Source organism: Cannabis sativa, chromosome 5, assembly GCF_029168945.1.
Source record: "Cannabis sativa cultivar Pink pepper isolate KNU-18-1 chromosome 5, ASM2916894v1, whole genome shotgun sequence".
Taxonomy (NCBI): Eukaryota; Viridiplantae; Streptophyta; class Magnoliopsida; order Rosales; family Cannabaceae; genus Cannabis; species Cannabis sativa.
The window spans coordinates 52,432,694-52,448,505 of NC_083605.1; positions in this window are offsets into that span (position 1 = coordinate 52,432,694).

A 15,812-nucleotide genomic window follows, 5' to 3' on the forward strand; every position below is an offset into this window, starting at 1 on the left:
CCTATGTTTCTGCAAAAATAATTTTTAATATTATTTTTATGAGAATAAGATAAGATTCATTATTCATTTATTTGCGAAAATATATTATATATATTTAACCGTTAAAATTTATCACATTCAAATACGACTTTAATTGAACTGTAGTAGTATGTTTTTTGCAACATCTTCACTTACACACAAGCAATGAACTAACATATTGTAAATATGGTTTCTCATAATCACCAGCATATCCACTTACACGCAAAGACTTAATAATAGTATATAAATTAGAGTCTAAAAATAATGAGAGGGTTAATGAAAGGCAAGGTATATGCATAATAATTATCAACCTAAGTTTGCAAAAAATTTAAACTTGAATTTCTTTTGAAAGCTCCCTGTGATTCAACTTGTTTCGCATTACTCTCAGCAAGTCTCAAATATTGGCAAACTTATAACGCCTGTATTGGCCAATATTCATCATAAATCCTTTGTCCATTTTTACATTTCATTTCCCACAGCTATGGGTGCAATGCTATGAGGGCTAAGGTTTTCTAGTTGCTTCAGAGTCATCTCTGCCTGCAAGAAAAGCATTACTATGTCAGTCTGGTATCAAATTTACCCAATCCACAATCCAATCAATAACAAATCGATTTTGAATTAAATATAGACAACTCAATCGTATCAACCCAATGGTTCAACTAAACCGACCATTCCGAAGCTCAAATGGATCAATCGACCACAAATCGAAATCGAATGCTCAATCGTATACATGAATATATAGAGAAATGGTGTTGCGGGCATATTAATATAGTGAAGAAAAGAAAATACGAGGGCTAAAATGACTATTGACCAATAGTAATGGTGATGATTGATTAATGTAGTGAAGAAAAGAGTCGTGATATGAGAGCTATACATTGTATTTATCATGAATGTTATCATTTTTTCCCTATCAAGCAACTCAACATGCTGTTGTTCTCTATCAAAAACAACACAGAATTCCCCATTCATAGAGTTCAAGCCATAGAGATACTTTTTAAGCCATTAACCTTGCTCTCATAATATTTAAAATTTGAAGTTTAAGTGTTTTGTTGTTCTTTCTTTTCTACCAAAAAGAGCATAGTGAAATTTACGAAAAAGAATAATTACACATTGTATATATAGAAAGTGTAACACCCTAACTAGCATAGGCGTATTACGTGATTTTTAAACATACTGTGCAGCTCGTTGCTAATCAACGAGGTTTATGGAAAACATGATTAATTAAATTTTTTCTTTTTAATTAAACTTGTAAAATATTTACACAAAATACTCAGGATCCCGATTACAAAACCATTTACAAAAGTTTACTGTCTATACAAAATACTTGTCGCCTAGCGACTAATTACAAAAATAGCCTCGCTGTCCCGATGATCGTACGCTCCAGGCCTAACCGCCCCGACATGTACAATCTTCACCGGCTCGCTCACGGTCCATCAGCCTTAGCCTTGCCCTTACCTACACATAAACATAGCACTGTGAGTCGACAGACTCAGTAAGAAAAGCATAATAATAATCATACATAAATCCCGGTCATGATCAGACGCCCATACCCATGACCATAACCCTAACTGCCGTGTCCATCACGATACTGAGTCCTGAACGTTCATAGGGATGGTACTATTGACAAGTAACAGCCTATACTCGGTCGAACTGGTCATACTCCAGGTGCTGGTCATACTCCAGTCTGTACCGATGTGTTACAGTATCAGCCTATACTCGGTCGAACTGGTCATACTCCAGCTGCTAGTCATACTCTAGCCTGTACCGATCTGATACGTCAAATAGTACGGAACCACCAACCTAAGTATCAGCCTATACTCGGCACACTGGTCATACTCCAGGTGCTAGTCATACTCTAGCCTGTGCCGATGTGATACAGTGTCAGCCTATACTCGGTCATACTGGTCATACTCCAGCTGCTGGTCATACTCTAGCCTATACCAATGTGACACAGTCGGATGGTTCGAAGCCAACATACATATCTAATGTAATCTAACAGGCTTCCTAACATGCACGCTAAACATGTAATCTACATATGCATACTGTTATACTAATCTTACCTCAATTCCGAATTCAGGTGTGCCGGTCAACCTGACTGGAACTATCTGCGCGGCGGATTACAGGCTCCTAAACTATAAAAATCAGAACACTATAAGTGATACGCTAAATCACTTCCCGGGGACTTAAACTAGGAACTAAAAGTTTCCCTATCGATAAAAAACATGGCAATACCCCCAAATAACATAAAAACGAGGAAAACTAGGGTTTCTGAAAATCACCCAACCGGCAGACCGGTTGTCCAACCGGAATTCCGGTTCTGGGAATTTTCAAAACCCATCCGGAATTCCGAATGCACAACCGGAATTCCGGTTCCTCGCAGGCAGAAATTTAAAAATTCAAAACTCAACCAAATCAAATCCAATTAATCTCAAACCTTCCAGACCTGTTCTATATACCCTAAAGCACAAAACCAAAGCACTAAAACAGCCCAGAATGCACAGATACAAAAAGTGCCATGTGAGCTCCAAGCTTTGAGTTTCAAACTTGGCTAAAGCTCACCAACAAACATCAAACCAAGATTACAACTACCTAAACATGCATACTAAAGCTGCAGAAAACCAAAACAAACTCATGCAATACTCACAGCCACAAATTTCGAAAATTCTCTTTGAAAACCAAACTTTGAACTAAAAACTTCCAATCTTGAATCAAAGCAATTATCATGCATTAAACTAGCTCTAATCTACTTAAAATAGCAAGATTAAACCTCTGTAAACTACAACAAATCACAGCAGCAAGAACACATCAAAATCAAGCATGCATTATACCATTTTCATCAAAATTCAACAAACTTAAAGAAGAAATGCTTAGAAGCTAACCTAGCTTGAATTGAACACCAAAGAGAGTTGAAATCACAAGGAAAAATCCCAAGTCCCTTGCTGCACCAAGAGGCCGAAAAAGAGAGAGGAAAAGAGAGAGAGTTTTGAAATTTTCTATTTTTTCTAAGTTTTGAAATTATGAATAAATGAAATAAAAGCAACTTAACCCCTTTTACTTCAGCCAACAAAAAGCATAATTAAACATATATTTTCCAATTATTAAGCCACAAAAAGACAAACTAACAATGGGGCAAAATGACCATTTTGCCCCTTCACACTAAAATCACATAAATAACACTAAAGGGGGTATTTTTGGGAAATTCTAAATTCCCGGCCATTCCCGACATTCTCAATGTCTAACAAACCGTCCCAAACTACTAACATACTAAGTTGTGATTTTACTGAGCCCAACACCGAGTTCCATGTTACCGAGCACCGGAAATGTAAAATTATGAAAACTACTAAATGACATAACATGCATCTCAGAATTCAAATAATAACAGTATAAATAATTATTTAAATAGCTATAAATAATTCTCATAATTAAACATGATTAACTGCTAATTTCCAAATTAAACTAAGCGGTCTTTACAGAAAGAGAAAACATAAATTTTAAAAAATAAAGACTAACAAGTAACAATCTTAACAGCATAAAATAAAATAGAATAGAACCCTCTTCTTTTCTACCAAAAAGAGCATAGTGCAATTTACGAAAAAGAATAATTACACAATGTATATATAGAAAGAGAAAATGTAAATTTTAAAAAATAAAGACTAACAAGTAACAATCTTAACAACATTAAATAAAATAGAATAGAACCCTCTTTAATACCTTTTGGCACCTCTTTGTGGTTTGGACAAGAGCCCTCAATTTCACAAAAAGAGAGTTCATATAAGGTTTTCAAATTAAGCTCCAGGTTTTTTGGATGATTGATAACCTCATAATATCAAAGAGTTCAAAAATAAAAGATACCTACCAGTTGAGGAATCAAAGGTCTAGGGAGCGTTCCCAATCTATGCAACTTTGTTACCTCCAAAACAACACTAAAAAAATATATACATATATAAAAAAACTCATAAAAACTATATACATATAAATACTAATTAAAATTGACACAGAGATATGGTTATGAAGAACACCTTCCAAAAACTTATCGAACTCCTCAGCCACCTTCTCCATTCTACCATCCAATCCACTATAAATCTCCATTTTCACAAGTCCCATTTCACTATAGAATTACTCACATCGATTACAGTAGAAAAACAGACGCGAACTCACGCATATAAATACATATCTTTATATATTATATATAGTGAAAAGAATTGATTTAGAATATATAAAAATAAAATAGGGAAGGAGAATAAGCTAAGAACCTTACTGTGGAGTGTCTATCGTATTTGGAGAATCTTTCATTCTCACAATTGTTATTGCAAGAAAAGCTATAATCATTTCAAAATTCGATTTATTCGGAACATCCCTTATGAATACAAATCGCTATTGTGAGAATCAGATTTCCAAAATTCGTTAATTTTCCTTCGATTAGCAAATACTGAACTGAATTTCATTAATTAAGAATCACATCTAAGAACCACAATTAAGACTTTATTTATAAAAAATATTAAGGAATTACTATGAATATTATTAAAATAAATTAAACAGATAGTAAGCTACACAAATAATAAAGATTAACATATACATAAGACTAAGGAGCAGAAATTACTTCTTGCAAGACGCGTTTAGACGTATCTTTGGGCAAAGATCTCAAGCCAGTAGTTGCCTGTATTTCAATAAAAAATGTAATAAGTATTCAAATGTGGAAAACATATTTCTAATCTTTCTCATACTTTTGAAAAATCAATTCCATTATAGATTAGTAGTCATTAACTTACCCCAACTCAAACTGGAGTGGAAGAACACAGCTTTATCGGAACTGCCTCTTGTACTTTATCAAGAAGACCAATCAAAGATTAAGCAACATAATGAGGATTATCAACATATGCACTTAGTCCTGGTTTAATTTGCATTTGAGAAATTTACTATATTAATTTTTTAAAAACATAAATTTCAATTTTCAAACAATAATATACTAACAAAGAAAGACGTGTAAAAATAGCTCAAGATTGCCAGCAATGGAGACCAGATCAAAGTTTCCATCAAAATGAAATACGTGAATAGACCTACCTGTGCTAATAACATCAAAAAATAACGTTATAAGAAGCCTTGGATTTAAGTGCTGTAGGCATCATGTAATCAATAAATTTAACGAGAAGCAAAGGGACAAATTCGAGTAACAAAATCCCTCTGTACCTCTGGATCTTATCCCCTATAGAATCATGACCCAGAGGCCGACCTCTACCAGGACGCTTCGATATTTTCTTTGATTCAAAAAAGCTCTAACTATGATGATTATGAAGATGATGATCTTGATCTGACAGCAAAGAATTCGTCTGACCTTCTAGCGGAGATGTGAGTTTTTGGGACACAAGGCTTGATCAAGATTTGTAAACAGCTATCTTCTCTACGAATTTTTTTTTTTGCACTCTCTCACCGACTGTTTTCTCTTGTAGGGGGCCAATGGAGACGTGAACAGAGACTAAAAGATGGAGATCAGAAGATAGCAAGAATTGACGGTCCTGCGAGTATTTCAATCGTATCGACCCAATCGGTGTTTGCCTCAATCGACCATTTTGAAGGTGATCAATCGACAACAAATTTAAATCGATTCTGATTCAAAAATAGAATGCACCATTGAATCGGTCTATCGACTTAAAAATTTTCTATTCATACGCTTCAGTTTGAATTTTGAAATTCGAAATTTAAAGTTAACGGAAGGGTTAATCTCAGTTAAGTTTAACAGTATAAAAAATTAAAACACCGTTAAACCAAGAATTGCCGTTAGATAGGCACTTTTAATATATAAAGATATGATGACTAGTTAATGGTTACATTTTTATGGTAACCATCATGATTACACTTTTCTTTTACCTATAATAGCAGGTTACCAATAGGTAAAACTTCCTTTTTTAAAATCAATTAATTATAATTAATTATTTTCTTAAAATAATAAATTGAATATTTAACAAGCACTACAAGAAACTGTACTTTATGCGCCGGCAAAAGTACACTGAATGCACCGTTAAAGCTTTGCCGGCACAATACTGCACCGACAAAGCATGTCTGTGAATCTTGGTCGGTAAAAGACTTTTTACCGGCGCGTAGACTAAATGCACCGGTAAAACTGTATTTTACCAGCGAGAAATCACGCCGGTAAAAGGGAAACCCCGGTGTTAAAAGATCTCCTTATCCGCTATGAACCTGCTTTGATAACCTTTTGCCGGCGCAATAGTGCACCGGCAAAACTGTTGGTGCCAGTCCTCAGATTGGCGCCAATAGTTTTGCCAGCACTATAGATGCGCCGGCAAAATTATTTGCGCCAATCTGAGGATTGGCGCATACATTTTTGGGCACCTTACTGCGTCGGCAAAAGTACTTATTTTTTTTTTAAAAAAAATTAATTAATTATATTAATTAAATATAATTAATTAATTTTTTTTAAAAAATATAATTGTTTAATTATAATATTATATTAAAAAAACCCAACATAATTTACATTAAAAGATAAACAAACATTAATTATATTATGTTTTGCTAAAATCAGTATATAAACAAATTATTAAAAGATCGATGTTCGAATCAGATAATAAAAAAAGTAAAGTTCTATAGGCGGGTAATGTCATCATCGTTGTTTCTCTGAGTCTCGGGAGGCTGCGATGACGATCCAGCACCAGGAGCAGCCGATGACGATCCAGCACCAGAAGTGGACAATGGTGGAAGATCCTGTTAGCCCAAGATATGTTTCCAAGAGGGGGGGTGAATTGGAAATTTAAACTAATTTCGGAAAATTAAAACTTTTAACACAAAATTATGCAATTAGTCAATTAATCAAGTAAAAGCAAGTAGTATGGCAAGCAATATATTAAGACAAATAATTAAACTTGTAAAGTAAAGAGTTTAAGGATTAGAAAATGCAAACTCTCGATTTTTACAAGGTTCGGTAGAACTATGCCACCTACGTCCTTGGTCTTCAAAGCTATGGACCTAGCTTTGAGTTCCAATATCGAGCCAAGTTAACGGGCTTGACTAACCCTTACAACCAGGAAATTTTCACCAAGGTATTTCCAAACCTCTTACAATAGTTTCGCACCCCCGAGGACTATTAACCTCTTTCTCGGATTGTTAAAGTGCCAATCTCACTATTTCCGGGTTGTTTACAAAACCGGTGCCAACCTCACCTCAATCACAATATGGAAATGTGTTTGATATACAAGCTAAAATCACTCTAGAAATATGATGATACAATGGAAACCTAGAGTGAAAAGCAAGCACACTTAAGATGAATAAAATCAAATTTTGGCTCAAAGTGTGTGAAAAGTGTTGGTTTGGATTTCAAACTTAGAAGCTCCTTAATCTCACTTAGATAGGTTAGATATATGTAATAAATGCTCAACCAACTTAATTTTTTGAGTGAAAATCGAGTTTATATAGTGTTTGAGTGAAAAATAGCCGTTTATAGCCGTTGGGCACGAAAAACGAGACTCCCTCTGGGAAAATCGGTTCACTTAGGTTTACAATAGAATGGTAACCTAAGTTCATGGAGAACCGGTTTACCTCTTTGAAACCGGTTAACCTAAATCCAGGCAATGGAAAAAGTTCGATTTTTCGCACTAAAACGGCCATAACTCTCTACTCGATTATCCGATTTCAGAAATTCAAACTTTGTTCTCTTAGTTAAACAAAATGTGATTTAGAAATTCAATCAAAAAAATTTTTGAACTATCGTGTGAGAAAACTTGTTGCACAAGTTAGTGAATGGGCCAAAATTCAAATTTATAAAAACTTAGTGTGCTATGCAAATCACTTTAACAAGACTAAAGTAGATTTATACCATTTAATTTTGAGTAGTCTTGATGTAGATGAGCCTCCTAGCTTGATTTGCATGTTTTTGATCCCAAGTTGACTTTTCCCGAGAGTTGACCTTGACCTTGACTTTGACTTTGACTTTCGGGTTGACTTTTTGACTTTGGGCTTTTGAAGACCTCTTTTGAATAGGGTCTTGAGTTGTTGATCCCTTGATGAATCTTTTGCTCTTGATATGCTTGTTGAATCCATTTAGTGTTGCTTTCAAAAGTTTGGTAAAAATACCAAAATATTTATTTTCTCTTTTAAATTTGCTACAAAATCAATAAATCATTAGTAACAAATAATAATCAAATATTTGTTAATCATCAAAACAAGGAGATCGAAAAGTTTGAGTTAACAATCTCCCCCTTTTTGATGATATCAAATATTTGATTATTTTGAAAGGGAAAGAAAAATTTAAGCAAAGTAAATTGGATTAGCTCCCCCTTAATGTGTGCAAGAAAAAAAATTTACCTTTTAATTTTACCTTGCATGAATTTGTAAACTCCCCCTCAATTTTTACTTATGATAAATGAATTAGATACCAAAAAAAAAAAATTTGAGGTGATGCCAAAAAATTAATCAAGAGTTGTTCTCCCCCTTTTGATTCATCAAAAAGGGTGGCAAGAAATTCACAAAATATAAAAGAAAAGAGAAAAAAAAAATTAATAATAAAAAAAAAAATAAAAACAAAGCAACAATCCAATGCATTAAAAAAAACATAATATCCAAAATAACATTCAACACAACAAAAAAAAATAAAATAAAATAAAGATGCAAAAAGAAATATGCAAAAACTAGTTTGGTGGGGGGCCAAAGCGATCCATGTATGCCCTCCATTGTGTCATTTCCTCTTGCATGTTGTCAAACCCTTGCTCCATGTCTACTCTCAATGTGGTAATATCACTCCGTATGGTTGTCATCTCATGTTGAAGAGTTGAAAATTGGTTGTTCATTTCATCTCTCAAGGTGGTGAAATTGGAAGTCATGGAAGTGGTAAGGTTGGCAAAAGCTTCTTCAAGGTTAAAGTGAGGAGCTTGGGGTATTGGAGGCACTTCCTCTTCGCCTTCCTCTTCATTTTGAGCTTGGACATCTTGCTCTTCCCCTTCATCTTCACTTGGGACCAAGTGTTCATCCTCATGGACATGGGACATTGAAGTGGTGGGAATCCACTTCTTTTCCTCTTCATCGAATTTGTAGCGCATGAATTTGAATGTGATCTCACCAAGAGTGTCGGAATCCTTGGGTTCATAAATATCAATTTCATCTTCTATTGGGATTCCTAGAAGTGGGAATAAATAGCTAAGGAGATAACCATAGGGTAATGCCCTTTTTAGGGAAGGTTTAAACACTTCATGCATGGTTTTAAGGATGAGATAGCCTAGGTTAATTTGGTTTTCGCCCATTATAAGATTGTATAGGAGAACTTGATCAATGGCACTTACCTCATCTTGATGGCCTTTCCTAGGTATAAGATTAGAGCATATAAAGGCATGAACTATTTTCCCTTGAAGGGTGAGGTAGGTTCTTTTTTGTTTTAACCTAAAGGAGTTACCTACACACACATGATTATTAAAGAGGTTAAAATTGAAAAAGGCATTATTTTTAAGGCGAGGTCTATGGTCAAGCAAGAGGCCATCTTTAGGTGCATTAAGAAAATCATTAAGCGAGTCAATAGTTAACTCAAAATGTACTCCTTTGAGATCTCCCCTAACTCTATATGGATCACATTCAAACTCAATGCAAGCATAGAAGGCTCTAACTAACCTAGGATATATATTTGTTTGAATTTCTAACAATTTTTCCCCTCCCATACGCTCAATAAGAAAATTAAAGTTGACATACTCAAGGGCTTGGAGATCACATTGCTTACCATTGATGACATCCCTTTGAGAGTAATCTTCCTTGAACTTCCTTGCAATTTTTCCATGTGAGAAGAGATCATGCTTTGCCTTAGTCCTTTGCTCCTTTTGTTGCATTGACACTTTTTGCCTCTTTGGTCTTGAAGAAGAGGCCATGGTGGTAGGAGGTTGAAGAGAATAAGGAGATTAGGTTTAGAGAGTGAGAATTTGAGAGAAAAAGGGTTTGAGGCTCTATTTAGGGTTAAGGTATCTGAATGGGGGGTGAGGAAGTCGTTAATAGGGTTTTTATAGCAAAAAAATCAGTTTTGAAAAGACTGAAACAGCCTTGGAATCGGGCCCAGCGAAAACCGGTTTACCGGTTTATCAGGTACACGCAGAACCGGTAAACCGGTTTCTGCAGCAGGCCATTTTCCCGAAAATTGCTTGAAAACCCGTTTTGTCCAACCGTTTGACCCCAAATTTTTTTAGCACCTCAAATATGATAAAACAAAATTGCTCAAACAAGAAAAACTCAAAAATGATGAAAAATGACGATTTACGGTAAGCTTTTCGAAAATTGCCAAGAAAACTAGAACCGTACCAAAAATGAGTTTTATGCAACGAAATTGAAAAATTCTTTTTCCAGCAGTTTTATAAAATAAAATGTGAGGTGTACAAACTTACGGAATCGAAAAATGTTGAAAAATGAGAGAGTTTGGCGAAAAACACTCTTTTAGGCCTAAAAATCTAAAAATTCAACAAGTGAGGTACCAAAAATTTGTTTCATGCATATTCCAATCACGATAAACCTATAGGCATACTAAATACATTCAATTTCACATATTCAAGCATATAGACACATAAGAAAATCAAATATGCAAAAATTCACATGTTCACTTGTTTAAAGACATGTCCAAAGTTCACCAAAAATCCACATTATGACCTATAATCTTGAGTTTTCAACAAGTATGGTTCATATAGGTCAAGTATCAATAAACTTTCTCATATATGCATATAAATCTCATTAATATCATATTTGGAACAATTATGCATAAATAAGTAAGTAAAGAGATATGAAATTTTTTCATAGCTAGCAAACCTTATATTTCATCTAAGTTGGTCATTCCTAGCTCTCTTCTAATGAAACTAAATCTCTCATCACTAAGAGGCTTGGTGAATATATCCGCTAATTGGAATTCGGTGCTTACAAAGTCTAGCATAATATCACCTCTTTGGATATGATCTCTAAGGAAGTGGTGCCTTATGTCAATATGCTTGGCTCTAGAATGCAATATTGGATTCTTAGAGAGGTTAGTGGCACTAGTGTTATCACACTTTATGGGTGTACATTCAAAATCAATATCAAAATCCTTAAGAGTTTGTTTCATCCAAAGTATTTGTGCACAACAACTACCCGCGGCTATATATTCGGCTTCGGTTGTGGATAGAGCTACCGAGTTTTGTTTCTTGCTAAACCATGACACTAAGGAATTTCCTAAAAAGTGACAAGTTCCACTAGTACTTTTTCTATCCGTCTTACAACCGGCAAAGTCGGCATCCGAGTAGCTAACTATTTCAAAGTTTGAGTTCTTGGGGTACCAAAGTCCTAGATTCATTGTGCCTATCAAGTATCTAAATATTCTTTTAACGGCACTTAAGTGGGATTCTTTAGGACAAGATTGGTACCTAGCACAAAGACCAACACTAAACAAAATATCCGGTCTACTAGCGGTTAAATATAATAAAGAGCCAATCATACCTCGATACTTGGTGATGTCCACATTTTTACCGCTTTCATCTTTGTCCATCTTTATGGATGTGCTCATGGGTGTATTCATGGACTTTGCATTTGCCAAGTCAAACTTTTGAAGAAGATCCTTGATGTACTTAGTTTGACCTATGAATATGCCATCCTTTTGTTGCTTGATTTGAAGTCCAAGAAAAAAGTTGAGTTCTCCCATCATGCTCATCTCAAACTCACTATGCATACACTTAGAAAATTCTTCACAAAGAGCATCATTAGTAGCACCAAAGATAATATCATCAACATAAATTTGTACTATAATAATGTCTTTGGATTTTCTTTTTATAAAAAGTGTATTATCCGCTTTTCCCATTGAAAAACCATTTGAAATAAGAAAAGTGCTTAATCTTTCATACCAAGCTCTAGGAGCTTGCTTTAAACCATATAAAGCCTTTTTCAATTTGTAAACATGGTTAGGGTATTTATGATTTTGAAAACCGAGTGGTTGAGAGACATAAACCTCTTCCATAATGTACCCATTTAAGAATGCACTTTTTACATCCATTTGATACAAGATAAAATTCTTGTGGCATGCAAAAGCTAACAACATTCTAATGGACTCAAGTCTTGCTACCGGGGCAAAGGTTTCCTCATAATCAATTCCTTCTTCTTGATTGTAACCTTGGGCCACTAATCTAGCCTTGTTACGCACAATGACCCCATGCTCATCTACCTTATTTCTATAGACCCATTTTGTTCCAATCACCGATTGATGTGACGGTCTTGGAACTAACTCCCAAACATTATTTCTTATAAATTGATTTATTTCTTCTTGCATAGCTAGAAGCCAAAATTCATCAACTTCGGCCTCTTTAAAATTCTTTGGTTCAATTTGAGAAATAAAAGCAATGAAATTACACAAGTTTCTAAGGGAGTTTCTAGTAGTGACACCTTGAGAAGGATCACCTAGAATTTGGTCTATAGGATGAGCACTTTTGAATTTCCACTCATGTGGAAGGTTAGAGTTCATACCTTGGCTTTCATTTACCTTTTCCACGGGTGGTTCCTCTTTGGGAGTTTGTGAAGGAGCATTGGAAGTCTCTCCAATTTCGAGATTTTGAACCTCATCTCCCAAACCTACAACATGATCATCTAAACTTTTGCTTGTAGGCGGGTTAGTCTCATCAAAAGCAACATGAATAGATTCTTCAACAACATTAGTTCTTTTGTTATAAATTCTATAAGCTTTACTATGTGTTGAATACCCTATAAAAATTCCAACATCGGATTTCGCATCAAATTTTCCAAGGTTGTCCTTGGTGTTTAAATTGTAACATTTGCATCCAAAAACTTTAAAATAACCAATGTTGGGTTTTCTTCCTTTCCAAAGCTCATAAGGGGTTTTATTCATGTTGGGCCTAATGAAAACACGATTCAAAATATAGCAAGAGGTATTAACGGCCTCGGCCCAAAAATATTTTGGTAATGAAATTTCATTTAGCATTGACCTAGCCATTTCTTGAATTGTTCTATTCTTCCTTTCGACAACTCCATTTTGTTGTGGAGTTCTTGGTGCAGAAAAGTTATGGTTAAAACCATGATCATCACAAAACAATTCTAAGGCATCATTGTCAAACTCACCACCATGGTCACTCCTAACGGAGGTAATAGAATATCCTTTTTCATTTTGCACATTTTTACAAAATTTGACAAAGTTTTCCAAAACATCACTTTTAAGAGTCAAGAAAATAACCCAAGTAAATCTTGAAAAATCATCAACAATTACAAATGCATAGTATTTACCACCAAGACTATCAATTCTAGAAGGACCAAATAAATCAATATGAAGCAATTGCAAAGGTCACGAAGTAGTTGAAATTTCTTTCTTGGAATGAAAAGATGTTTTAATTTGTTTTCCAAATTGGCATGCATCACAAAGTTTATCTTTAACAAACGGAATAGATGGCAAACCAATAACAAGATCTTTTCTAACCAATTTTGAAATAGAATCCATACTAGCATGTCCTAATCTTCTATGCCACAACCAAGAATTATCATTCATAACGGTTAAACATTTATTTTTACTATCAAAAGAATCAACATCAATAACATACACATTATCCTTCCTTACTCCAAGGAAAATAACTTCATTGGTTGAAACATTTTCAATGGAGCATTTTGAGGATTTAAACACAACACGAAAACCTATATCACATAATTGACTAATACTAAGCAAGTTATGTTTAAGATTATCAACAAGAAGCACATTTTTAATACATGGAGAGTATATGTTACCGATATCACCAATGCCCAAGATTTTTCCTTTTGAATTGTCTCCAAAAGTGACAAAGCCACTTTCCTTGCTTTTAAAGCTTGAAAATCTTGATGGATCACTGGTCATATGCTTTGAACATCCACTATCCAAGAACCATAAGCTTTGGCTCTTTCTTGTTGATTCCTACAAAAACAAGTTCATTTGTTGGCTTTTGGTACCCATATAACTTTGGGTCCATTCATGTTAGTTCTAGAACCCTTTGGTACCCATTTAGTCTTGCCTAGATATGCAAATTTCTTTACATGACAATAGGAAATAGTATGACCATCTCGGTTACAATATGTGCATGTAAAGTGAGGTAGACTAGATGATTTCACAAAAAGTTTCTCAAAAATTTTTGTTTCTTACTAGGATCATAACCAATACCATTTTTTGAAAAACCACATGATTGGTTTCCCACCATGAGATCATAGCCTTCCTTACCTCTAGTGAAGGTATATATGTCATTTTTTAGGCTTCTCACATGGGCTTTCAAATCAATAATTTCTTTCTTATGTGAAGCACATGTAGCACATTGAGATTTAGCTATAAGTTCTTTTTCATTTATTTTCAAAATCTCAATTTCTTTTAAAAGCATGTTGGTCTTCTCTCTAAGGATTTGGTTTTTAACAAGCAATTTACCAAAATCATCAAATAGTTCCTTAAATGAATTAGACAACTCATCATATGACATATCTAAGTTATCATCATCATTTTCGCTATCACAATCATTTTGGTTAGAAATGCTTACCCCATCATCAAGTGCCATCATGCACATGTTTGCCACTTCATTCTTTCCTTCTTCTTCGGAGTCCTCTTCGTCACTATTGAGCCAATCCGCCAACATTGCCCTTCCTTTGTATTTGTTCTTCTTTCTCATTGGACAATCCATCTTCATATGTCCGGGCTTCTTGCACTCAAAGCAAATTGGTGGATCATCTTTGCTTTTTCTTTCTTTTGAGTCACTCCCTCTTTGTGGCCTCTTCCCAAAGTTCTTTTTGAATTTCATGAACTTTTTGTATTTCTTAGAGAAGAGTGCCAAGTCCTCCATGTCACTACATAAGCTTTCCTCATCTTCTTCACTAATGGCATGGGAGGAGGAAGACTTGAATGCAATAGTCTTCTTTTTCTTCTCAACTTCCTCTTCTTCTTGAGCACTCATGAAAATTTCATGGTTCATGAGTGAGCCAATTAGTTCTTCCAAGGGAAGTGTTGAGAGATCCTTGGCTTCTTGAATGGCAACCACCTTTCCTTGATAAGCCTTGGTGAGACTTCTCAAAATCTTGGTCACCATATCCTTTTGAGTAAGTACCTTGCCAAGAGAGTTCAAACCATTAGTAATTGTAGTGAAGCGAGTATACATATTAGCAATGGTTTCATCCGATTTCATCTTAAAGTTCTCATATTGAGTGGAATAAATTTGAATTTTAGTTTCCTTCATAGCACTAGTTCCTTGATGAGTAACTTCAAGCATTTTCCACATATCATAAGCGGTAGAGGCTTGTTCAATATTTTTAAAAATATCTCTATCCAAACCACATATAAGAGCATATTTAGCTTTAGCATTTTTAGAAAGCATTTTCTTATCATTTTCATCATATGCTTCATAAGTCTTAATTACTTCCACACCATTTATGACATGTTTAGCAACATAAGGACCACTAGACACAATATGCCACAAATCATAGTCAATAGATTGAAGGTAAGTTTCCATTCTAATTTTCCAATAAGGAAAATCTACTCCATTGAAGTATGGTGCTCTATTTGTGCTAAAACCTTCTAACATGTTATTTTGTGAATTACTTGGAAACGCCATGCTCTAGATTGTGAAATCTAATCAAATAATTTGAGCCCTTGCTCTGATACCAATTGTTAGCCCAAGATATGTTTCCAAGAGGGGGTGAATTGGAAATTTAAACTAATTTCGGAAAATTAAAACTTTTAACACAAAATTATGCAATTAGTCAATTAATCAAGTAAAAGCAAGTAGTATGGCAAGCAATATATTAAGACAAATAATTAAACTTGTAAAGTAAAGAGTTTAAGGATTAGAAAA